This window comes from Malaclemys terrapin, chromosome 10 (genome assembly GCF_027887155.1).
Source record: "Malaclemys terrapin pileata isolate rMalTer1 chromosome 10, rMalTer1.hap1, whole genome shotgun sequence".
Taxonomy (NCBI): Eukaryota; Metazoa; Chordata; order Testudines; family Emydidae; genus Malaclemys; species Malaclemys terrapin.
Genome location: NC_071514.1, coordinates 17990883 through 18018211, shown reverse-complemented (window position 1 = coordinate 18018211; position 27329 = coordinate 17990883). Strand labels below are relative to the sequence as shown.

The 27329-nt window shown below is 41.4% G+C and overlaps 1 protein-coding gene across 2 annotated transcripts in view; it reads left to right on the top strand.

Moving 5' to 3' along the window:
• The window catches only part of SH3GL3 (SH3 domain containing GRB2 like 3, endophilin A3), a 91591-nt gene that overhangs the window by 11426 nt on the left and 52836 nt on the right, over window positions 1–27329 (top strand). The window contains exon 1 of one of the 2 annotated variants that reach the window (XM_054042774.1): window positions 24727–24745. The exons of the other annotated variant lie outside the window; for it this stretch is intronic. The gene's annotated coding sequence lies outside the window, so the exon portion shown is untranslated. Of the gene's footprint in view, window positions 1–24726; window positions 24746–27329 lie in introns of those variants that run through there. 2 annotated transcript variants of the gene reach the window in all.

Below are 27329 nucleotides of genomic sequence, written 5' to 3'. Positions count from 1 at the left end.
TCAGTTACACCAATACGGAATTTAGCCCAGAAGCAGTATTTTAAACACAAAAGGACTGATTCCGCTTTCAGTTACACTGGGGTAAATCTGCAGTGACTCAGTGTAGTTTCTTTTATTGGTACAGATGCATACTAACAGTGTAAGCAAGATCAGAATCTGCCCCTCACTGCCTCAATCTATATGCACCATTCCTGTTGACATAAATGGGAGATCCCTGTGTGTTCAAGGGCATGACAGAGTTGCAATTTAAAAACAAAACTAAAGTGAAGAATAAGTTGAAATATATATTCCATCTGCTTATTGTGCGTTCCATGAATCAGGCCCCTCTGTTACTTCCATATAAACATATAAGAAACCTGAGAAGTTAGAAAATATGTCTCCTTCGTCACCCCTTTTGTAACAAAATTGCTGCCTTGATTTGTAATTGTGGTGTTAAAATTATTCTTCTATTAATACCACTTTCATGTTTGTATATTAGGACAGGATAACTCCGTATTCTGTACCATAAATGGATCTCATGGGCGCACACACACACCACAGAAATGAAGCCACTTCTGGAGATCTCTTATGGTTTAACATTTAGAAAATTGGGAGATGAAGGGCACAAGATACTTTTTTTTTTTTTTTTTTTATATAACACTTTTAACAGGCCCTATTAGAAAGTGGACTGTTGAGTGTTGTCACATTGTATGTTGAATTCTACACTATACAGCCCTGTTCTCTCATCATCATACACATTTTTACTAAAGTTAATATCAGTTACTCATATGCATTGATGTGAGCATATATCCTTTAATTTCTTAAAGTATCTCAATTATCAACAGCAGTGTAAGTGAAACACAAAAATAACTTGGCCTTGCATGCTGCCTTTCCAAAGAACAGGGCTTTGAGTCTCTGATGAGAATAAGTTCTGTTTCCGTACTACATTAAACTATATTTTTTTATATTGTACCTAGGTTAATGAAACGTACAAAAGAGCCATCACTGTAGTGACATTAATCTAGTTAGGAAGAGAGTATAACTGTGACTAAGTATGGAGGCTATGACCTTATATGAAATCTAGGGTTTTTTCCCATGAACGACAGTTTCCGTGATCTTTGTGTACATGTTTGTATTAGAGATTTATAGCCAAATGGAAGGGAAATTTTCCTCTTCTCTTTGTTGAAGCTTAATGAAATAGACTATTATGACTCTAATATAAGCAATGCTTAATAATAATAATAGTTCTTAACTAGCCCTTTCCTTCCATAGATTTCAAAGTGCTTTACAAAGGAAGGTAGTATCATTGTTCCCATTTTACAGATGGGAAAATTTAGGTACATGGCAGTGAAGTGACTTGTTCAAGGTCATATGGCATGTCAGTGGCAAAGTCAGTATTAGATTTATTGTGTCTTTACTCCAAATCCAGTGCCCTTCAGTTAGAAATACTGCCTTCTGACTTAAATGGGATTTGGGTCAGCGTAGAAAGGTACAATCCACCACTCAGTATATTTCCCCACTCCCTTCATTAAATTTTGCATGCAGTTGCTGGTTGGCATAAAACTGTGGGTATGACCTTCATATAAATATTTTGGGCCAAATTTGTTGCTGGTATCATTGCATTGATTTAATCAGAATTACAGCAGGGATGAATTTGGCCCTTTCCTTTAACATTTCTGATTTTAAAATGATTCTATTACTGTCAAGTGACAATTTAAGAGCTAGGATTTTCAGGTAGATTCTGGTTAATCACTATCTAATTATATAGGAGATCTGTCTCAGGTTGTTGCTCCCATTCACAATTCTATACTTGTTCTTTATTTTCCTGTTGGTAGAAGTAGAAACAGAACTTTGAAAGGTGGTCTCACTGTCTCCTAAGTCACAGAATGCCACCAGTATGCACTTGTTTTCTATCTCCAGAAGAGGATATAACACTTCTCAGTCTGGCTTCTATCACAGTAAAGAGTAAAGTAAATTATTAATCAAAACCTAGAACTTTTCATCCACTTCAGCGCTAGCAGTTTCATTTTGCTATCTAGAAATCCCTTCCTAAGAAAGTCATGATAAGATTTTAAAAGAAAACAGGTCAAATTTTGCTGTCCTTTGCAGTGGTGTAAATCCCACAGAAGTCAATAGAAGTGTGTTGTTGTAAACGTGGAGAGAATCTGACTCTCAGAATTTACTCAGCACAAAGTTTGCTAGCTTCTCATTTTGTGATCTTTCAAAAGCTAAATATTCCTCACTTACTATAATTTTCTAAGCAAAATACGAAGAACATTAGCTGATTCAAACTAGATAGCTGTGCAAAAAGTATGACATATAGTAAAACCAAACAAAATAGCAAAAAATTGGCATTTTTCTCACCCTTCCCTGCAGCCCCAACACACACATGCTATGGCCAAGATCTGCTGTCAGTTACAATGCTGCGTGTCGTTGGAAAGACAGGCATAGAAACACAAGTGACGTTGATTTGCAGCTTTAGGGTTAAAAAAAATATCAATACAAAGTTGACTGAAAGGAATCTGAAGGCTATTTTCTCTCTGTGTTTGGTTGAGTGGGAGGAAGCGGAGTATTTTTATTTAAGCCTTAATTTTAATGCACCATCAAAATAAATTAGTTTTCTATTCCCTATACTGTCACTAATCCTAATGCACTCAGATTAAGTGGTATTGTAGCCTCTTTTATAAGAGTTCCTTGTAATCCAGCATGAATCTGTCATTCAAATAAAATAGTGCCACATGTTCAGATGAATATTGGAGACTAAGAACTCAGTGGGTAATGCTCCATTTTATCATCAAATTAAAGATGTTCCAGGATCACTTAGAATCTAACTCCACTCCTTGCAGTTGCTTGGAAACATACTCTGGAATATTGCCAAGGTTATCATCACTGGGAAACTCAGGCTATTGAATTAGGCAAGGAAAAAATAAATGGGCAGAAATCTCAATTTCTGAGGAAAATGCAACAGAAGACACACAGAGTGAAATGTGAATTTCTCTAGTGCATGCTTTCTCTAGTCAGAATTGGCCCTCTGTGTCTGTGCCTTCTTATTCCAAATATTTGTTTTGCTCCTCCTCCTTGTGAGCATATTCTGGATTACTGGATCTGTGGAGGTAAGTGTGATGATCTTTGGGTTTCTTGTATATAGTCGTATATAGCATTCCATTGTTGAAGCATTCCATTGTGTCCAGGAAGTTCATGTTGGTGTGGGAGTGCTCCAGAGAGAATTTGAGCGATGGATGGTGGTGGTTGAAGTTGTGATGGAAATCTATGAGGGAGTCTAGGTCACCTGTCCAGAGAATGAAAATATCATTGAGGCATTTCAGGTATATCACTAGTTTTGTGGCACATTTGTTCAGAAATTCTTTCTCGAGGTGGTCCATGAAAAGGTTGGCTTATTGAGGAGCCATCCTAGAACCCATGGCTGTTCCCATGGTGGATAAAGTGTTTGTTGTTAAATGTAAAATTGTTATGGGTGAGGATGAAATGGATGAGTTTGGAGAGGATTTCTGAGCAGTGTCCTTTCTCATGTAGATATTTGAGGCAGGCAGTGCTGCCGTCATGGTGAGGGATGTTGGCATATAGGGAGGTGTGACATCCATGGTGGCAAGGAGGTGTCCTGAGGGAGGTTGTTAGTGTTGCACAGTTTTTGGAGGAAATTAGCTGTCTTCTGGAGGAAACTGGCCCTTTGTGTGGTGAGTGGTTTGAGGATGGCTTCTATGAGTCCTGACATTCCTGCAGTAAGAATGCCATGGCCAGATATGAGGGCTGCCTGGGTTGCGTATCTTGGGAAGCATGTTGAAGATACCTGGGGTAGATTCATAGAATCATATGGTTGGAAGGGACCTCAGGAGGTCATCTAGTCCAACCCCCTGCTCAAAGCAGGACCAATCCCCAGACAGATTTTTGCCCCAGACCCCTAAATGGCCCCCTCAAGGATTGAACTCTCAACCCTGGGTTTAGCAGGCCAATTCTGAAACCACTAAGCTATCCCTCCTCCCCAATTAAGGAGTTTTTCACCCCAGATGGAACTTGAACCCACAATCTCTGGCTTAGGAAGCCAACGTCTTATCCATTAGGCCACTGGGGCATGAGATTGTAGAGTTTCTCTTGGAGTTGTTTGGGGAAGGATTTGATTATGTCCTTAAATTCCTGTGTGAATTGTAGTGTGGGATCTTCTTTAAGTTTGTTTATAGTATGTGGTTTTGAGGAGTTGTTGGTTGGCCTTGTTGACATAGTCATCACAATTGAGATGATGGCACCCTCTTTTTCTGTTGGTTTGATCACTATATTGTGATTGGATGTTAGGGACTGTCTTCTGGGTAGTGGAGAGATTGTGGTGGATATGTTTTGTTAAGGATTTCACAGTCAATTCTACCCCACGCTCCAAAGTCCCAAGCAATTGATAGAATTTCAAGTTTCAGATTTTCTCATGTATTCAGTGGCTTAAAATGAATGAATTTGCCAAAGTTCCAGATTGTAGACCAACAAAAGCACGCAGTTTTGTCAGTTGATGCTACAAGTGTCTGTATATATACATTAGAAAATGCAGTTTTCTTTTTGCCTTCCTCTGAGGGGCAAAATTGAAGAGGACTGTGTCTCCTTGGTTTTGTTTTAGTGACTCTTTTAGATAAAATTCACTCACATATCCAATGCTACAACAGGTTGCAATGCTTAATTATAAGGCCTGTTTTGTCACAGAGTTCTCTGGGACAATACAATATACATTAATTGGAGTAAAGTGAAAAATGATGCAAAGTTGGCAGCCTTAATGATACTTCTGTGTTAGAAGCTGGCTTGTTGTCATTAGTTACTTTGCTTGTTTTTCTAGCTGTGAGCCCTTTATACCTCCTTAACATGCTGTCTAGCCTATTTGCTCTTCCAGTCATCATTCCATTTTATAAGGTAATTGCCCCCAGTTTTCTCTGCCCTCAAATACTTTATTTTTATAGAGATTCACTCAAAGTTTTTCCACCAATTATCTCTATTTTGATTACTCTAGGAGTCAAGCTATATTTCTAGATCAATTAATCTTTTCTAGTTTTGATTGTATATTTTCCTACAGCACATTCAGTGGGAATGTAACCTTTTATCCCTTCAAAGGGATAGTCCTTACCAGTTTTTTTTAAAGTGAAGTATCTTGACTTTTTAAATCCAGTTATAGCTTCAGATATTTTGTATGGTTCATAAGCCATTAATAAATTCACTAGTAGTTATCCTTTGAGGTTTGATGATCCATTTTTATAGAGTCAAACAATACATTTTGATATTATAGTTTGTATTCCTCTTTGAGGACCTTCAATTAGTAAAAAGAATTGGTGGAAACTGCTGCTTATCCACAATAAAAAAAATTGCGATGATCTATAAAAAGAGATTATGACTCATATTTGGAAATGTTAAAAGCTATTCAAAGGTCTGACCCAACACCCAACTGAAATTAGTTAAAGAACTCCCATTGATTTCAGTGGTTATTGGATCAAGCCTTGAAGGGTGTGATTTACACTCTTTGTAGTTGAGGAGAAACTCAGGCTTGTGGGGCTCAGGCCTTGCTAGAGCCTGGGGGCCAGCCCAATCCAAGACATCTACACAGCAATGAAACAGCCCCACCCTGTGATCCTGACTTGGCTACCATGGGCCAGCCATGAATATCTAGTTGCTATGTAGACATACCACAGAGCTCTTCTTCTTCAGGTGTGAAGTCTGAACAGAAGTTGTTCCAATAAAAGAGAGCCTGAGAGACAAGGTGGGTGAGGTACTAACTTGTTACATTTTGGCTTTGTAATGTACATCTTGATACAAATAAGTGCTGTATATATTAGAGGTGGGCCTAAACCAAAATCCCACATTCAGAATGCTCCCAAACTGCAGGGGAGTTTGGCTCCAAAATTAAGCTTTGTGGCTCTCTTTTAAAAAACACTTTGTATCTAAAGATCCCAACGTGCTCCACAAACTATAGATATGATATAACTACACCAGTATCTGCAGTCACCACTGGAGAGAGGGGGGGAAGAGATGGCAACCTTTAAGCAGTCCTTAGCAATACTCTACAGCGATTCAGCATAAAATACAAGAAGATTAGTTGGAATATTTTGTATTATGAGCATTTGTCCTGTGTGTGCTAAAATATATAACCAGAAAGCTTAACCCCTTTCTTTGAGTTATTTGAGATTTAGTGACAGAGTAAATACTAATATGAGTAGCATGAATAGAAAGAAGACATTTGTAAATTGGATTAAGAACTAGCTAATTGACAAAAAGACTACAAAAAGTTGTCAGTAGGGGATTATCATTGAATGGAGGTGTTTCTAGTGGGGTTCTGCATGGATTGGTACAAAGCCTGACACTATTCAACATTTTCATCAATGATCTGGAATGAAATATGAAATGAATGCCGATTAAAATTTGCAGATGACACGAAGATTGACAGAAAGGTAAATACTGATGAGGACAGAGCAGCCATACAGAGCGGTTCACTTGGTATACTGGGCTCATTCAAACAAAATGTGTTTAAATACAATCAAATGCAAAGTTATACATCTGGGAACCAGAAATGTAGGCCAGACATACAGAACAGGGGGCTGTATCTTGGGAAGCAGTGAGTCTGAAAAGGATCTAGTGGACAAGCAGTTCAAAAAGAGAAATGATGTGGCAAAAAGGGCTAATTTAATCTATTCACATGGCATATCTTTTAATTCATTCATACAGCAACCCTAAAGATGTTGCCATTGCAATACAAGATGGAGTATTTTATATGTTCAGTTTCTCATGTAACATGCTAAATGTATCAAATGAACTGTTTTTTAGTAAGTATTCTGACATGCACAAAGCAATAAAACTATAACTCCCCTAACAGTTTCTGGTATTCTAACAGATGAAACTAGAGTAATTCTTATGATTAACACACCCATACAGTCTAACGGTTCTAAGTTGCATGAAAGTAAGTTAAATTTCTTTTGTCTTGGAGTTTTTTAATAAAGTGAATTAATTTTAAGTCTGACAATTACAACTCTCCAACATAGCTTATCATTCGTGTTGAGTCAGTAGAGCTGTGCAGGAAGCCTGCCTGTGCCTGCCTTTTTTTTTTTTTTTTTTTTTTTTTTTTTTTGCCTTTCTAGTATTCAGTACACATAAAAATTGCAATATGTGCTTAGATTTAATTCGTTTAGAAAAATTCATTCAGGCTGTCTGCAAGGATTACTCAAACTAACATGTCATTTTTAAAGTCTTAATGAAGAACAATGACAAATATTGAATGATTTTTATCATCTTCCACAAAAATATTGAATACCAAGCAAGTATAGCAGACATTGAAAATATATTTGAATAGATGTCTGGGTCAGGAATCAAATTTATATTAAAACAAATACCATGAGCTGATTTAGCAAAGGGACTTGGGTATTGACTGATCCCAGTTTTTATTTATTTATTTTTTTTAATTCTTTCATTTATTTTTCCACAAAGACTCTTGAAATCTCAAAAACACTTCATGAGTCAGTTTGTGAACTATCTTAAAGTTGAAAAGATTATTAATAAATGATGAGCTCATTTCCATAGATGTTTTCTGATCACCTTATCATTTGGTCAGAATGTACAAGACCGCATCCATGGCTTCACTATGTGTCTACAATATATCTATCATAAAATTCCCATTGGAAGCAGTTTTGTGAGCGCCAGTGATTTAGATTTAAGTGATCTCTTGAGTTGTGGTTAAATGTTCTTATTTTATATTCCTTCAGCTGTGCTCTATAGCAAAGCACATTTATCCCTTTCTCTCACTGGTCTTCAGTAGGAATCTTTGACTACAAGGCATTGTGCCCGCGAAATGCTTCTCAATCTCTTGCACTAACACATTTCAGGGCTGCCTTTCAAAGGGGCCTCAATTACGATTTCTTCTTTGTCCATGCATCAAGCTTTACCTGGCTACATGTGCAGTTGGTGGACACTCAGGTGTTAAAATCATTTGTTCACCTGTTCAGGAATTAGTGCTGCCAAGTATGTACCTAGGTGCTCTCACACACAACTTTTCACAAACATAGAAGGAGGTCACTGTTTGAAAATCAGTCTCTGGGTGTCTCATATGCTATGGGCCCGCCTGGCTGCACAGATGTGGAGGAGTAAACAAGAATCTTTCCTACCCCCCACAGCACAAAAGCGGCACACCACATCAGGGACTGCATGCTCCTGGACCCAATCCCACCCATCCTGAAAGCAGGATATGAAAAAGGAGGCAAAGAGGGACGGAGAAGCAGAACCCTGGCTGGGCAATGCAGATCTGAACCACCCATGCTAAGTCTTAAGAGCCACAAGCCAGGCATACATCTGTTTCTGCGTGCAGGATTGCATGTAACAAAGTTGTGACAGTTGAACCACGGGCTTGGTTTAGCAATAAAGTAAAGCAAGAAGAAGCAGTGACTTCCTCATCTCAATAGCAGTCACAACAGTAGCGGCTGAGGTGGGACCGGGGACAGTGATGCAAACAGCAAGTTTACTTGTGTTTTGTTTTGTTTTTTGTTATTGAATTGTGCTGTGGAATGCATAGAACCCTCAGCAGTCACAGTAATGTTTGAGTCTGGAGGTTTTTTTTTTTTTAAATACATGAGAACTGTAATTAGCCTCTGGGCGGCATCAGTACAGAGAGCAGACATCCTAGGTTCCTTCCCAATTCACCAAGGCCCTCATCCAACTCCCATTAAAGAAAGAGGTGCTGTAAGACTGTCATTGACTTCACTGGGAATTGCATTGGGCTACTGTCAGAGCCTCTCATCTGGATTTTTATTTTCAAACTCTTTGCCTATAAAACAACTTATGTCAATTATTTTGTAAAGGGCACAAGAGCAGAAAGAAGCACTGCTTTATTGGTCGAACATTGTATCCTTGAACTGAAAAGTTATTTTTGGATTCTGAAAAAAGGCCAGCCATTTTTAAAAGAGAAACCGAAGCGACTTCAAGAACTCAAAAGCAAAACAGACAAGGAAGTCTTGATAATTTAAAGGCAGGGTTGGTTCTCATCCCCATAGTGTCAGTAGAATGTTCAGTAACAGTATGAGTGACAGAGGTTAGGTAAGGGGTGTTTTACCAGTACCCTAAAAGCAGCAGAAACCCTAAAGCCAGCCCTGTTCAAAAAGTAAGAAATTATACCTAGGTACTGCTGCCTCAACCAAAATAATGGGGATGAGAAACAATTAGCAAGAGAATTAATAAAATTCAAAACGTAAATAAATGCTGAAACAGTAAGCAACATTTTAAAATACAAGATTGGGGGGGGGAATCAATAAGCTATTTCTTTAGGGATGAAGCCATCTACAACTATTTCTTGATATATTTTTTTTTTTTAAGAAGGAAATACTTTCTAGAAGAGCAATAAATAGAGTTTGTTGCCAGATAGTTTATCAACTGATTATCAATTTTTCATGCACACAGAATTAATTTGCTGCTTGTCACTGAATAGAATATTGGGATAGCACTGGGGGATTAGTGTTTGAATAAAGAGAGAAATTAATTCAAAATCTGTCAAAACTAAAACTAGGATTTTTTCAATGCCAAGTTAATTGTATTTACTTGTAAATAGCAGTTACAATGGAATTTGGCTCTGTAGAACCAAAGACACTAAAAGGCTGCACTAAGAATCAGACCAAGCTACATGGGCATGGTTTTTTTTTTTTTTTTTTAATTAATTTAATTTTAGTTGACAATCTCGCATGGTGAAAGTGTGACACTTCATCTGGGCATATTGGACCTGCCCATCTTGAAGACATTTCTTCAACAATATCACTTAAATGGATGTGATAAAATCATCCCTTTGAGCTACATCTTTATCAAGAAGTGTCTTATTACAGCTTAATAAATAAATGCATGCCGGGGGCACAAGTTCACTTGCACTGGGACTTTCAAAATTAAAAATGTCGCTCTTGATTATTTGCAGTGTTGAAAAAACATCCCTCTGGGTTTACTGTTCTGTTCAGACTAAATTAGGCCTTGTCTACACTAGGGAATTCATAAGTTCTGAGCAGAGAGGTAGAGGACAGTGTTAGAAATGTATACAACTTGTCCACAGTAGCCCTCCCACCATTGCTACTACCAACGGAACGGTACTGGTGCAGAAAAACACAACATAAAACGTGTAGGGCTCAGTCCTGCTGTCTGTTACATCAAATTTACATTGGAATTACTCCTCTGACTTCAGAGAAGTTGATCCTGATTTACTTTGGCATTATGGAAAACAGAATTAAACTAGCCCCCTCCACACAAATGGGTGAAATCATTTGCTCTCTACTCAGCTTTTATTCAGTCGTTACTCAGGCAAAGTTCCCACTGAAGTCAGTAAGATGTGAAAAGACAGTGTGAAAGGACTTTAGGGTCTGGACACACTGGCATTGGAATGTGTCTGAGGAATAACGCAAAGGAAGAAACAGTGAGTGAGCAAGGTCCTTGGGATATGGTCCAACATTCTCTGTTTCTTTATATATTTTTATTTACAAATATGCTGAGCTGTGCTATTAGACCAGGGCTGATTTTAAATGGCCTTTTAATATTCTGTGAAAGCTGTCCAATAAATAGGAATCTCCTTGCCCATGAAAATCACAGCAGGGAAACTGGGTTTTCATGAATAATGCACTGCAGTTAGGTGCATTCAAGAATCAATTACGATGTAAATGTTTTAAGTATTTTAGCAAAAAGAATAAGGAGTACTTGTGGCACCTTAGAGACTAACAAATTTATTTAGGCATAAGCTTTCATGGGCTAAAACACACTTCATCGGATGCATGCAGTGGAAAATACAGTAGGAAAATATATATACACAGAGAACATGAAAAAGTGGGTGTCGCCATACCAATTCTAACGAGACTAGTCAATTAAGGTGGGCTATTATCAGCAGGAGAAAACAGTTGACAAGAAGGTGTGAGTAACAGTAGGGGAAAAATTAGCATGGGGAAATAGTTTTTACTTTGTGTAATGACCCATCCGCTTCCAATCTTTATTCAAGCCTAATTTAATGGTGTCCAGTTTGCAAATTAATTCTAGTTCTGCAGTTTCTCATTGGAGTCTGTTTTTGAAGTTTTTTTGTTGAAGAATTGCAACTTTTAGGTCTGTAATTGAGTGACCAGGGAGGTTGAAGTGTTCTCTGACTGGTTTTTGAATGTTCTAATTCTTGACATCTGATTTGTGTCCATTTATTCTTTTGCGTAGAGACTGTCTGGTTTGGTCAATGTACATGGCAGAGGGGCATTGCTGGCACATGATGGCATATATCACATTGGTAGATGTGCAGGTGAACAAGCCTCTGATGGTGTGGCTGATGTGATTAGGTCCTATGATGGTGTCCCTTGAATAGATATGTGGACAGAGTTGGCAACGGGCTTTGTTGCAAGGATAGGTTCCTGGGTTAGATGTTTTGTTGTGTGGTATGTGGTTGCTGGTGAATATTTGTTTCAGGTTGGGGGGCTGTCTGTAAGCCTGTCTCCCAAGATCTGTGAGAGTGAGGGATTGTCCTTCAGGATAGGTTGTAGATCCTTGATGATGGCTGGAGAGGTTTTAGTTGGGGGCTGAAGGTGACGGATAGTGGCATTCTGTTACTTTCTTTGTTGGGCCTGTCCTGTAGTAGGTGACTTCTGGGTATTCTTCTGGCTCTGTGAATCTGTTTCTTCACTTCAGCAGGTGGGTATTGTAGTTTTAAGAATGCTTGATAGAGATCTTGTAAGTATTTGTCTCTGTCTGAGGGATTGGATCAAATGCGGTTGTATCTTAGAGCTTGGCTGTAGACAGTGGATTGTGTGATGTGGTCTGGATGAAAGCTGGAGGCATGTAGGTAAGTATAGCTGTCAGTAGGTTTCCAGTATAGGGTGGTGTTTATGTGACCATCACTTATTAGCACTGTAGTGTCCAGGAAGTGGATCTCTTGTGTGAACTGGTCCAGGCTGAGGTTGATGGTGGGATGGAAATTGTTGAAATCATGGTGGAATCCTCAAGGGCTTCTTTTCCATGGGTCCAGATGATGAAGATGTCATCAATGTAGCTCAAGTAGAGTAGGGGCGTTAGGGGACGAGAGGTGAGGAAACGTTGTTCTAAGTCAGCCATAAAAATGTCGGCATACTGTGTCACTGCTTTGGGTACCTGCATGGCCCCACAGTATGCCAAAATTTTTATGGCTGATACAGACTAACATGGCTACCACTCTGAAACCTGTTAAGTATTTTAGTTACCCATTACACATATGGGCCCTGATTCATATGCTATGTAATATTTCATGTTTAATTAACTAGGTCTTTTATTTTTATTTTTACTCTTTGATTTGAAATCCAGCTTATGTTCCTTTACGCAGAAAAATGTTGCAGGTTAATCACAACTCTCTGAAATGTCCATGTGAGACTTAATGCTACACATCGTATTTGTGGTAGATACCCAGCAATACACTGGCACATCACTATGGCCTTGATTCAGCAAGGTACTAAAAAGCGATGTACTGAGCTTAAAGCATGTGCATAGCCCAACTGAAGTCAATGGGCTTAAAGTTAGGCTATGTCTGCACCCTGAGCTAGCAGTGTGATTTCCCCACTCGTGTAGGTATATTTACTCTAGATCTCACAGAGCTAGCACAAGTATAAATATTAGTGTAACGGCATTAGCATGGGCATCAACAGCGGTGGCATGGCTAAGTACAAACCCACCTGAAACCAGTGGGTAGGTGCTCAGCATGGCAAAGCCGTGCCTCCACTGGCACTACCTGTGATACTGCAGCTATACTACTTATACTCGCGCTAGCTCAATGAGAGGTAGCCCAAGTATGTCTGCAGGAGCTGGGAATCACACCCCGAGCTTGTATTGTAGTTGTAGCCTTTGTCATGTACAGGCCCCAATTCAGCAAGGTGCTTTTAGCATTCTATAGTATAGTCATTAAAATGTGAACTAGCCACTCTGTCCTAATAAAATATGTTGCATGCAGTCTTGTTATGGCCATGTTGGCTCCAGGATACTAGAGAGACAAGGTGGGTGAGGTAATCTCTTTTATTGCACCAACTGCTGTTGGTGAGAGAGAGAAATTCTCAAGCTTTCATAAAGCTCTTCTCAAAATTGTGATTGGCATCTACTAGTTTTTTTCTAGGACAAAACAGAGCATGAATACTTGCTAGATGGAGGAGGAATTGATAACTGCCCTGTGACAATGACAGAAATGTAGAAACACTGTGCAGGTAAGGTAATATTAATTTATTTTAGACAGTGAGGCACCAACATATAGGAGATAAGCGTCTCAAAAATAGGGTTTTAGGTTACTGTTGTGCCCAATTATTTTTACTGTGCAGAAAAGCATTAGGTTTTTTGAATCAGTAAAAATATTTGCTCTTAAATTAAATTTATGGAGATATCCCATCTCCTAGAACTGGAGGGGACCTTGAAAGGTCATAGAGTCCAGCCCCCTGCCTTCACTAGCAGGACCAAGTACTGATTTTGCCCCAGAGATCCCTAAGTGGCCCCCTCAAGGATTGAACTCACAACCCTGGGTTTAGCAAGCCAATGCTCAAACCACTGAGCTATCCCTCCCCCCAAATTTTTTAAATTTAAATTTAAAGCTTACAGTCTAAATGGTATTAATGAATATAATAACTGGAGCAACAACACCGCAGACACAGGAAAATAGGGATACATTGGTGAGATCAACACATGAAGGCTTTGCAGATAGAGTATGTTTTAAGGTGGCATTTGAGGCCTGATCCATTGTGCACTAAAGTCAACAAGAGTCTTCCAGTTGACTTCAATGGTCAACTGATCAGGCCTTTGAAGAAGGAGGGAAGAGAGAGAATGCTTGGTCCATGGGAAGTGGAACCTGTTTAGGTGTAAGGGGCAGCATAGAAGAAGATCCTGAGCAGTTAGGATAGAGGATCTGAAGGTGGTGTGGGATGAAATGAGAGCAGAGACTTAGGTAGGGACAGACTTGTAAAGAGACTAGAAGGTAACAAGAGGGAACTGAAACTGATAAATTACGAAGAAATGCCTCCAAAATGACCAGAGACAAAGGTATGTTCATGCAGTATAACCTGCTTTACCCAGTTGTTGAACTTGCTACAACTTTCTGGGCCTGGTGTCTCCAAGATCTGAACCCTCAGTTGATGGACCTGCTGACCAACACAGCCCAGGCCCCCCACCATACTCTCTCTGAGAAGCAACTAAACCTGACTTCCCTTCCATCTAATAGGTGTATTTGCAACACCATGCATGACCCCCTAACCGAAACCTGGAGAAGCAACTTGGTCACCCTCCTAGTAGCATGTGTAATATAGATCTGTGCTCCTTATCCTTCAGTGCAATGAATATTTAAAGCTTATTCTAGATACTCTTCGGGTAAAATTAAATCTCTTCAGGGACCTCTTAATGATGGCTTGCTCCTGTCCATAGAAACAAGCTTCAAGCTGGCTGTTGAGAGCCTTCTCTAATGCAGGGAGATTGAGGTCAAGCAGGAGTTGGAGGAGTTACGAAGATAATATGAAGCGTCCTTGAGTGTACAGGGAGGGGAGCAGAGCGCTATGTGCTTTAAGTGAGGTACTCACCTTAAATAAATGAATGTTGAGGATTGTGGTTATATCGCCAAACCAGTCCTTCTCAGTTTCGTTAAAGGACACATAAGAGGATGCCAGAAGAAAGGCAAAACCCACTTATAAGTACAAAGTACATCTCAAAAAGAAGAGTTTGTTTTAAGGCCGAGTTGAGAGTTAGAACCTGTAATTGTGTCCTTGCCAACTGAACTTTTGTTTCAGTAGTTGCTCTAGTATCCCGTAAAAGGAAATATTTAGTATGATAAATCCCAGTGTAATCCCTTGCCCTGTTTTCATAAACCCAACTCTTCTCTGTGGAGCGGAAGAGTATTGGCCATTTGTTCTATCTTTTAAACAAGATATTTGAAAGAAATGCAGAAAACGTAGTGCCATGTTACATGCTTAGCATGGACTCTCCCTCTCAATTCTCATTCATCATAATAAATGCTGTGGCATGCTGCCTGCATGCTCACATGCTTCATTTCAGACCTGATGCATCTTCTTTCTCTTCATAATCATGCTTAGCTTATCAAGGTGGATGAAGTAATATCTTTTATTGGACCAACTTCCACTGGTGAGAGAGACAAGCTTTTGAGTCACACAGAGCTCTTCTTCGGGTCTGACAGGTGAACCTCAAAAGGCTCACAGTACATAATAAGAACTGAAAAGTACAACTGCCTAGCTGAATTACCTGCTTCTCTAAAGTCTGCAGAACTGAGTGGGAAGTCACTGGAATTCATAAGGAGAAATAAAAGTTAGCTGAACCTGTTTAACCTGTAGCCTATAGGACTAACCTGCTTGCTTGCAAATATGTATCTTTTCTTATAGTTTAAGTCAATGGTTCCCAAACTTGTTCCGCTGCTTGTGCGGGGAAAGCCCCTGGCGGGCCGGACCAGTTTGTTTACCTGCTGTGTCCACAGGCTCGGCCGATCGTGGCTCCCTGTGGCCGCGGTTTGCTGCTCCAGGCCAATGGGAGCTGCAGGAAACGGTGGCCAGCACGTACCTCAGCCCGTGCTGCTTCCAGCAGCTCCCATTGGCCTGGAGCAGCAAACCACGGCCACTGGGAACCGCGATCGGCCGAACCTGCGGACGTGGCAGGTAAACAAACTGGCCTGGCCCGCCAGGGGCTTTCCCCGCACAAGCAGCGGAACAAGTTTGGGAACCACTGATTTAAGTATTTGGTTTATTGTAATAGGTTTATAGATCTATATTAAAGTAAGTTTGGCTGTAATGCAAGAGACCTACAGGCCAAATCCTGTATGTTAAGCTAAGGCAAAGTTAGCATATCTATATTGACCGTTTACTCAGAAAGTAAAGTTGACCTATAACTTGTTAACTAAATAGATAAGTACCCACGCCTATGTCTATGACCTTTTATCTAGACTAATAGACAATGGAGAATGGCATAAGGAGTTTTTCAATGTTGTACCCACAGACTTAACAGATACACCACAAGGAAACATATGTGCGTAGGTACATGTCATCAATACGCACATACATACTAGCCTATGGGGTAAGTGTACTCTAACATTTTGTGGGTGAGGAATGAAATTTGGGCGTAGGAGGAAGGATTTCTGGAACTTTGCCCTATAAAAGAGGTGACCCACCTCGATAGAGTACTCCATTCTCACTTACTTCCTCCACTCTCTCTATCTATTCTATCTATCTATGATGACTGCTACTCTTAATAGGCTGAACTTGTTCTTCTTAAACTTTAAGTTTCAAGGGAACTAGGCTAAGCTTGGTTTCCCTAAGTTTTATTCTTAGTTTTGTTTATTAGGTTTTGATTTTAAGTTTGTTAGTCAAGTAAACCCTAATTTAATTTTGATAGCTCTTAGCATTAGATTTTTCTAAGCACTGCATCCCTCACTCAAGAATTGAGAAACCTGAACCGCAAGGCTGGTCCTGTGTCTCTTACCACAAGGTTATCAAGGAAGGGTGTGAGTATATTAACCAAAGCGTTGTTGCATATAATATTATTTTATCATATGTATCTTTTGAAATAGCAGTAATACTACTGTAAATTTGTAACTCTGATTATTTTACCATTTACTTACTATTATTGTTTTTAATAAAAATTCTTTAAGGCTATATCTCTCTGTGTGAGCTTTCTGTCATACCCCTGAAGGTCCTTGTAAATTCTGTGGAGCCTGATTCGGGACACGAACTTTAGTGACTAGATTCTACCCAGACCTATGGGGTTGATTAGGTCCACTGACAACAGAATGGTGACTTTACTGGTTACTGAACCGGTTTGTAACAAGGAGACTATTACTCATGAGTAATCCAATTTATTTCAATGTGATTATTTGATACGTATGATATGACTCTACATGAGGACCAGGGGCGGCAGGTTTGTAGAAATTTTGGTGATGCCCAGAATGCCCAGAGCCCGCTCCCCCACCTGCCTAAGGTTCTGGGAGGGAGTTTGTGTGGGGGGGAGGAGGGCTGGGGTGCAGGCCCTGGGCTGGGGCATGGGATTGGGGTGCAGGATCTGGGAAGGAGTTTGGGTGCAGAAGGGGTGAGAGTTTGGGCTCTGGGAGGGAGTTTGGGTGGGGGAGGGGGTCTAGGGTGCAGGCTCTGGGATGGAGTTTGGGTGCAGGGTCTGGGAGGGAGTTTGGGGGCAGGAGAGGGTGTGTGGGGAAGGGGGTGGGGGTGCAGTCTCTGGGATGGAGTTTGGGTGCTGGGTGCAGGCTCCGGGCCGGGGGTGGGGATGCAGGAGGGGTTGAGGGGTGCAGGCTCTGGGGTGGGGCTGGGGTTGCAGGCTCTGGGAAGCACTTTGGGGGCAGGAGGGTGTGTGGAAAGGGGGTGCAGGCTCTGGGAGGGAGTTTGGGAGCGGTGTGTGTGGGAAAGGGGTGGGGATGCAGGCTCTGGGAGGAGGTGTGGGGTATGCAGTGCTTACCTGGGCCCCCTTAGGCAGGGCGGGCCAGGGGGCGTCTGCACCCTGCTACCCTCAGGCACTGCCCCTGCAGCTTCCTAATGGCCGCAGGGGCACTTGGGGTGGGAGCAGCGCGCATGGACAGAAACCTGACCCACCCTGCCCAGGGGCTGCAGGGAGGGGCCGGTAGCCACGTGGAGCAAGCAGGCAGGAAGCCACTCAGCTTTGCTGCGCTGCCAGTGGTGGGTGGGGGCCACGGGCCATTTTAAATCACCTGGGAGACGCATGGGGGGAGCACCTGGGAGCGAAAGGCGGGGATGAAGGAAAGACCTGGCCTCAAACATTGCCGGAGCTGGGCCCCGGGCCAGGAATATTCCTGGTGCCCAGGCACCATGGGCCCATAGAACTTGCCACCCATGATGAGTACAGGTAATAAAATCTAGTCTAAAGGGATTGGGTTTGGCTCAAGGCTGATCTGATGTCTGTGTGCTCAGATGTTAGCGAGACAAGGTGGGTGAGATCATATCTTTTATTGGACCTCACCCACTTTGTCTGTCTAATATCCTCAGACCAACATGGCTACAACTATACTGCATGCTCTGATGTTCTCTTAATTTAATTGAAATCAGGTTGGTTCTTTTGCTTAGTGATGATATTTTGCCTCCTACAGAAGGGAATTGAATTTTTTTAAATAATTTTTTTAGGATAGATGAAAGCATATAATTTTGTTCAAATAGCAAATTACTCTTCTCTTTTAGCAGAGTGTAACTCATGTGGCCAAAATAGGTTGGATTAGCTAAACCTGATCATTTCAGTTGAGACATTCTCTTTGTTCTCTTTATTGGGAATCTAGCTTCTGCTTGATGACAGCTGATCGTTTTCTTCTAGCGTATAATCCATATTTTTTTTCACATTATTCAACATCTAGTGTTTAAATTCTGTGGTGCTGTTTAAAAAGAATAAAGGATGTATGTAATTATGAAGCTGGAGAAGCTGTTATATATTAATGGGGAAGAAATAAGACAGCACTTTTACAGCTAGAGCACACTGTCTTGCCAGAAATATTTATGTAGAGTTACTGATTGCTTAATAGTTTGCAACAAATACAGATTAATAAATGGAAATATTGTGCCCCATGTACAGTGTGCAGGATAAGAAAAACATTTAATCTCTTTAAGCTAGAGATGGCAGAATAGACTCCTTTAAACATAGTTAATAGTTTCATGTTAGAATAACATTAAGCATTTCACATGCTCTTCAAACTATAAATTTTGTCTTGTAATCTTATCTGACAGAATTTCAGGGCCTGACCTGCTGCAGCTGAAGTCAAAGGAAATTTTGCCATTGATTTCAGAGAAAGCAGGATAAGACCCTAAGGAACAAGTTTTTCATGCTCAGAGTTAAAGGTTTTGTCCATTTAATAGCTACTGATGGTATTTTTGTCCAAGTGACTGAACTCTATAGGAATCCTTTACTCTAGTTAGATGATTGAGGCATGAGAATGCGATCTTTTCCTGAACCCTGCATTACAGTAACAGAATAGGCATCCTAATAGCTAGCTGCTTCCAGTGAGCAACAAGAGGGTGGTGGTAATCTGTTGTGGCTCAAGTTTAAGTGTCAGTGTGTTTGTGGGAAAGTGCTTTGGCAATTTAAAGTCGGTAAGGCCAGAGTAATCAAACAAAGAATCGTAAACAGAGCATATCATTGTGAGAGAGGTTAAAGCTGAGAGCAAGTAGCTTTTCCATACAAAGTTTTATTCTTCTTCTCCTTGAAAGCAGAAAAGCAACATTATATTTCTTTCTACCTCTTCTTTCCCCCTCTCCCCTCATTATTATCTGTTTCTCAAAATAATAGCAAGTACATTTTCTTCTCTGGTCGGTTTGCTACAGTATTTGTCTCCTAGGACTTTTTATTCTTTCAGCCTTGAGTTTGAGGCAGCATAAATCAATAATATAAACTAGGCTCCTAGTTTGATAGAAAAGCACAAGTGAGCCAATAAACATCTGCTGAGCAGAGCCTGAAAAAAAAAAAAAAAAAGCAATGCTACATGTAGCCTATTTTTATAGTCTCGGTACAGAGGAAGGAGAGAGAGGGCGTATTGGTGGTTGAGAAAGAAGGCTGCACAAACTAACAATCATAAATAGAATCACTAATTAACTCACAGACTCTAAAAACATCACATTTCTTGTGTGAATATAACAAAGCTGCCTCCTGTAGATGCATCAACCAAAATGCTGTTGGCAGTGGAATTTTTTCTTGACACTAAGGGTATGTCTAGACAGCAAAGCAAAACCTGCGGTTGGTCCATGCTAGCCAACTTGGGCTGTTTCATTCCTGTGTAGCCTTCTGGGCTCAGGCTGGAGCCCAGGCTCTGGGACGCTTCCACCCCACAGGGTTCTAGAACCCAGGCTTCAGCCTGAACCCGGAAGTCTACACAGCAATGAAACAGCCCCACCGCCTAAGCACTGCAAGCCCAAGTTGGCTAGGATGGGTGTTTAGTTGCTGTATAGACGTACCCTAAGTGTGAAATTCATCATTGTGCAGAGAGCCAAAACAAAAAGTGTTGGCACCACTTAGGCCCTCAAGATAGCATATAAGCGAGACTTAAGTGGCACATAGACCTTGTGCTGGTGCTCTGCAGAGGGGCAAATTTCATTCTAAGTGAAGATTAATTTTGAATTGGTACTTAGCATAGTGAATTCTGACACATATGCAAATCCTTTAGCCTTTGACACTATGACAGTGGTTCCCAAACTTGTTCCGCCGCTTGTGCAGGGAAAGCCCCTGGCGGGAGGGACCGGTTTGTTTACCTGCTGTGTCCACAGGTCCGGCCGATCATGGCTTCCAGTGGCTGCGGTTCGCTGCTCCAGGCCAATGGGAGCTGCTGGAAGCGGCGTGGGCCAAGGGACCTACTGACCGCCGCTTCCAGCAGCTCCCATTGGCCTGGAGCAATGAAACACAGCCACTGAGAGCCGCAATCGGCCGAACCTGCGGACGCAGCTGGTAAAAAAAACTGGCCCGGCCCGCCGGGGCTTTCCCTGCACAAGCGGTGGAACAAGTTTGGGAACCACTGGCATATGAGGATCTGGAACAATTTTTTGAACCTCGCTGAAAAGGAGGTGGATTGGAAACTTGGGGACAATCTCGCAATTACTTGCATGAATAATCGCTTGGTTTTTAATTGGTCTACTCTGGTGAGTAAGGACTACTTTTGTAAGTAAAGGCCAGAAAGCTGGGCCCTTGGATTGCAAACCTCAGAACTCTTTTGGAAGCAAGTGATTTAGATGGTTTACACCAAGCAGTAAATGAACGATGGACATTTGTTGTTGGTGAGAAGAGGAGAAGCCAGGTCATTTGAAAATGCCAGTAAATTGAATTAATCCCCACAGTGTTGTGTAAATCGAATTGAATAGGCTACTCTTGACTTTCATAGTGTGTTTCTATCTTGCCCCTGTGATTGCACTTGTTTTCATTTTTATTTTAAATCTTTTCCTTGTGATTCCAATAAAAATGTATTATGGCTTGCATGCAGTCATAGAAATCTCATGGGGCAGAAGACAGCAATAGCCACCTGACCAAGTTTGTCAGTCTGTTGGGAAGAAAAAGGAGAATGAAGTTTCTTTAGGGCAGTCATGATAAGTCTCTGGCATTATATAGTGTTGGTTTATCAGAGGAGTATTTAATTGTTATTGGTGTTACTCTTATCGCAAGGATGAGGAAATAGGCAAGTAAGTGGTGTTTGAACTAAGTCCAAAGTAAATCTCTCTACCAGATTTGCCTGCTGGACAAATTGCCAAGGGCCGTAATGCCACATAGAACAGATCCCCAATCAATACTTTTGTTATGCAGCTCCTGCTGATAGATATAATGGGTTACAGATCATACAAAACCTCTGTAAACCCTATAATTTGTAGCTTCAGAAATATCCTACTCTCATGTCATAATCTATCAAATACATAAGTTTTCAACAGATTTTCTGAGAGCTTTTGTTATTCTTATACACTGTTTTGTCCATGCAGCTGAAGCTAACTGTAGGCAGTGGCACCACTCTCAACTCTGAGGTTTGTTGGCTTGTAATACTTATCTCATATTTCCAACTCTTGGGAATAGCAGGGTTGGCACATCTAGATAACAGCTGTATTAGTTTCAGCTTCTATCACTCAACAATAATTGAAAATTGAGGCCCCAAAGTAGTAATCTGCTATTCTATCATACTTGGGGAAAAATACATTCTACACAATGACTTAAGAATAGGTTGGGCATAGATAGAATTGGCTTCATCCATATCGCTTTAGCAATCCCCAGAACTAACCTCTTACCTGAGTATTATAACATTGTCTTGTTTGTGTTAGCATTTGTTGAGTTTACTGTACCACAGTCTTTCTTCATTTTCTTCTTTCTTCTCTCACAACCAGGGAGCATATGTCAGCACTCGGAACTTGCTGATAGACTATATGGGAAAATAAAAAAGCACACTACAACACCAGCAGATTTCTCATAAAGGGACACCATCAGTTTGAAATGTGGGTACTTTTAAAATAGTTGTATTAGTTTCAGATACTGCTGTTGCCGTGGCTTTGAAGAGAAAACAGTGGAAATGATTGGACAGAAGGAGCTGTCAACTGCGCAAAATCAACTGAAAAAAGAGATTCCATCCCTGCTCACCACCCAATTCCTCCCAGATGTAGCTCTCTTAATGGCTAGTTTTGTAACAATAGTAAGAGAACATTTTTCAGGCAAACATGTCATTTTGAAGTTGATAGCATCTCTGTAAACGGAATCCCTCGAGGACCAGTTGAAGTAGAAGTTAAAATTACTGACTTTATCATAAGATAGAAAATAAGGTGTGGATAGCATTGCACACTTATACACACACACAAACACAGATATCAGTGTGTTCTGAGAAACAAGCTACTCAAGTGTGGTTTAGCCCATCTCTGTTTATAGCAGATAAGAACATATATAAGTACATAAATGCCAGACTCTGGCACAAAGTCTGTTGCAAAATGTATAGACTATTAAAAACTCATCAGACTAACCTTGAAGTCCTACTGAAACAACTAACAGAAGGCAATCTTCCTTCCCTAAGATACAAATTGAAAATATAAGAAACCATATTTAAGGCCGCTTAGGATTAATAGTGACAATGTAATAGCATCCAAACAAAGGGGCTTCTTCTTCTTTTTTTGTTTATGCATCACCCCATTATGATAGGGTTACCATATTTCAACAATCAAAAAAGAGGATGGGAGGAGCCCCGCCCCTGTCCTAGCCCCGCCCCCATCCTGTCCTAGCCCTGCCCCTGCCCCTTCCACTCCCTCCCACTTCCTGCCCCCTCAGAACCCCCAACCCTCCCCCCTACTCCTTGTCCCCTGACTGCCCCCCAGGACTCCACCCCCTCCCTAAGCCTCCCTGCCTCTTGTCCCCTGACTGCCCCCTCCTGAGACCTTCCCCACATCCTAACTGGCCCCCTAGGACCCTACCCCCTACCTGTCCCCTGACTGCCCCAACCCTTATCCACACCCCCACCCCCTGACAACCCCCCCCCCCAGAACTCCTAACCCATCTAAACCCCTCTGCTCCCTGTCCCCTGACTGCCCCCTCCTGGGACCCCTGCTCCTAACTGCCCTCCAGAACCCCACCCCCTACCTAAGCCTCCCTGTTCCTTGTCCCCTGACTGCCCCCTCCTGAGACCCCCCCCACCTGTACCCTGACTGCCCAAAACCTTACACCCCCAACCCCCAGACAGCCCCCCCCGAACTCCCTGACCCATCCAACCCTCCCCCCTGCTCCCTGTCTCTTGACTACCCCCCCCCCCAGAACCTTCCTGCCGCTTCTCTGGCCCCCGGCCCCCTTACTGTGCTGCAGAGCAGCGCGCTCGACAGCGGGGGAGGGGAGCAGGGTCGGAGCTCCAGACGGGATCTGAGAATGCAGGGAGGGAGGGAGAGAGAGGAGGGGAGTGGTGTCAAGTTTCAGGAGCGAGGAGGGGGAAATGACAGAAGGGCTCTGGCTCTGGCTGTCGGAGCCCGGGCTGCTTTGTAAGCCGCGCGCACGCTCTGTATGCGGGGGGCGGAGGGGAAGTCCGGACATTGACAAATTCTCCCCGGACGCTATTTTTAACTCGAAAAAGCCGGACATGTCCGGGGGAATCCAGACGAATGGTAACCCTACATTATGATCACTGAGTGCTACCTGCATGTGTTGGGAAAAGAATATATCCCTAAGTTTGCAGTATCAGTAGTGTGTATAATGAGGAAGTGACCCCCACAAATCAACAATAAATATGTAAAACAGTTTAGATTTAAATGCTAATTTTGCTCATAGTTCCATGCATCTGAGAAATATTTAATTTTATTTTTTTTTCAGTTTATGTACATTTTAAAAAAACACGTATTCAATTGTTCCAGGGCCTAGGTGCTTTTGGAAACTTCTTGAAAAACATAACCATTCAAAAACAAATCATCTACAGAAACAGTGGATATAGTCACCCATGCTCTATGTGGGGGGAAAAACATGGTTTCTAGAATCAATTTTGAAGCTCACTCTGGAGTGGGAATAAAGATGCCTATTTCCCATTCTAACTCTGGAGAATTCCCTTTTATCCAACCTCTGAAGCCTCTGGTAAATCAGCAGGGTGTGTTGCTAGAGTAATATGGTACTATGGCAGAGAATTTGGCCCATAAACATGATGATGATGATGAAATTTCTGTATGAAATATAGATAGATAGATAAATAAATAATGACTCGACCAAGTAGCCTACTCTGATGACAGCCAACACGGTTTTATCTTACATGGGTGTCCATGACACCCATCATTATGTCACTGACCAGAAGTGCAACAGAAAGCTTTGCAATCTATTCCTTTTGTTGTCTTAAGCTTTTGCAGTGCAGCAATGCCAATACTTTTTATGTTTAGCATGAATGGAAAATCACTTTAGGTGGATTTAAATTGAAAACCACAACAGACTGAAGATTATTTTATGGATAGTTCTGCTCATGTGGGGGTTTTACGATAGGAAATTGCAGGGGCTGGGGGAAATGACCCATGCACCCTGGGCATGTCCTTTCTGACTGTGTGCCATCTCGTTTGCTAGTGTGGGATTCTACACCACCCCCAGTACTAGATATGTACCAGATCTGAAATAGTGCCTTTTTGTCCAGGAAAAGCATATTTATACTCTTTAGGTGAGGAGAGAAAAGTGAGACAAAAGGAAAAGAGAGAGAGGAAATGAAGAGGAGAGTAAACAACGAGAGCGAGAGAGAAAATCACAAGATGTGAGGCAACTGAGAGCAGACTACATGGAGATAAAGTGCAAGTGAGAGAAGAGAATGAACTGCAAGGCAAGGAGGTGAGATTAAGAGGTAAATAGTTTTATCATGAGGCAAAAAATGTGTACACATTATCAAAAATATTGAAAGGAGATGGGAATTCTGCCTATTTAGGTGGAGGTGGTCGGAGAATGCAGAGCAGGTGACATCTAAAGCTTACAATGGGTTAAACGATATCCCAGTAATTTAGGGTACTTGGCAGCCATCTGACATTCCTGAAACTTAAAGAATCAGAAAGCTACAGCGCTTGGTAGAAATACTTGAGAGATCTGAGAGAGTGACAGCTCGCTGATTATGTACTACACTGTAGTTAAGCATGCAAATAGGACTGCCAAGAAAAACTGCCATAGCTCAATCAGTTAACTCAGCTGAGTGCCATTGAAATATAGCTGCAGCTAATACAATAGTTGTCAATGAAGAAGTATGAAGAATGTAGCTAGGGCTATATAAGAACCCTGCTACCAGAGGCTGCCTTGGGAATATTCTGAGTGCACCCCGTCTGCCTGACTCATGCTTCATCCTTTGTCACTTCCGCTTACTTTTCAATCTGTTGACTAGTTAATGGTCACTTGTACAGCAACAGCCCTCCTAGGGATGGACTTTCTGCAAGCTGATGCCCTGACCCCTGGGTTATGCTGGCAGAAGTTGGTATAATCCTGGGATGAATTGAGTCAATTACCTTTCATTTAAAAGTAATAGGCAGAATTTGGACCTATGGGAGTTGCATAAGGGAAATGGAAGGTAGAATTTGAGCCACATAGTTTTAGGATAGTAAATAAATATAATTTTAAGCCATTTATTTCAAGGTACCAAGTATATTGCTCTTTCATAGAAACATTTTCCATCTCTGCAGTTTCCTTTAAAGTTTTTCTGATTTTGCTAGTGCTCTCACTAATGATACAGATTGGAAAGTTGGCTGGGAAATCTTTCCGACTCTGAAAATATCCAGTTGGTCAAGCTGTACTAACATAACAGAGAATGCTAATGGTTGGGAAGTAGTAGGTAAGGCAGAATGGAAAATTCCTAAAAGAAATAAATGAGTCCATTACAGAAAGAAAAGGATTACTATAGGACTTCTGCAACAATAATATTAATTAATTAATTTAACATTATTATCTGTGCCATTTTTGTCCGAGGAGAAATTTACATTAGTTTGGATGCAAGTGTGTAATGTCTTATTCTATTCTATATAGGTTTTTATACGGCGCTCATCACCGTAGTATCTGATTTGCTTTACAAAACTTTATCCATTTATAATTATTATTGCTGTAGACTGTAGGAGCCTTAGTCATAGACCAGGATTTCATTGTGATAGGTGCAGTACAAATTCCTTCCTTTTAAAAAATATTTATCAACTTCCATACTGTACTGTAGTTTTAAACGTGAGATTTATCCTGCTGGAAAAAAGTTAGGTGTTGTTGTCAGGTCCTGTACTCAAAATTTTGAGGCTATTTGAAGTATGTTAGATGCTCTTTTGTAGACCTCGACACATAACATAGTTTACAAATGAAATAGTGGGTACAAACGTACATGTTTGTCCACATATCTTTGTGGTCAAGCATTGATGTGACTATGGATCATCTCTGGAGTGTTTTTCTTCATGATCGTTTGGAACCAGGCCAGGAGATGGTTGTTCAAACTGCCTACACTGGACAGCACAAATGATTGTGTTTCTCTTTTGCTCTCATTCATTTTGCATTCATCCAGATGGCATGGTGGGGTGTGTGTGTGTATGTGAATAAGATTATTTAAATAAAGAGACACTTAGACCCAGATCCTCAAAGGTATTTAGGCTCATAACTTCCACTGAAATCAGTGAAAGTAAGGAGCTTAAATACCTTTCAAGACTGGGCCTGTGTACCTACCCACTCCTTTTTTGTAAACAAAATCTGTTCTGCTTTGAGGTCCTAAGGACTTTTTTCTGTGCAGAAACAACAGTGTCTGGAAGAAAATACTGCTTGAAAAAAATACGGTGCTATGTGTGACAGACCCAGACCAATGGGATATAGGAGTCTGGTAGAGGGCAAATATACTGGTCACTGGATGAGTAGCTTTCTGTTCCCTGAGTGACCAGAGCAGGGGCTGCACTAGAGTAATCAGGAACCTGCTAGAACCAGTTAAGGCAGGCAGGCTAATTAGGACACCTGGAGCCAATTAAGAAGAAGCTGCTAGAATCAATTAAGGCAGGCTAATCAGGGCACCTGGGTTTTAAAAGGAGCTCACTTCAGTTTGTGGTGAGAGTGTGAGTTGCTAGGACCAAGAGTTGCAGGGAGCTGAGAGTGTGTGCGCTGCTGGAGGAAGAAGTGCATCCGAAGAAGTGGGCTGTAGTCCACGAAAGCTTATGCTCTAATAAATTTGTTAGTCTCTAAGGTGCCACAAGTACTCCTGTTCTTCTTTTTGCTGGAGGACTGAGGAACACAAGCGTTATCAGACACCAGGAGGAAGGTCCTGTGATGAGAATAAGGAAGGTGTTTGGAGGAGCCCATGGGGAAGTAGCCCAGGGAGTTGTAGCTGTCATGCAGCTGTTATAGGAGGCACTATCAACAGCTACAGTCCACAGGGCCCTGGGCTGGAACCTGGAGTAGAGGGCGGGCCTGGGTTCCCCCAAAACCTCCCA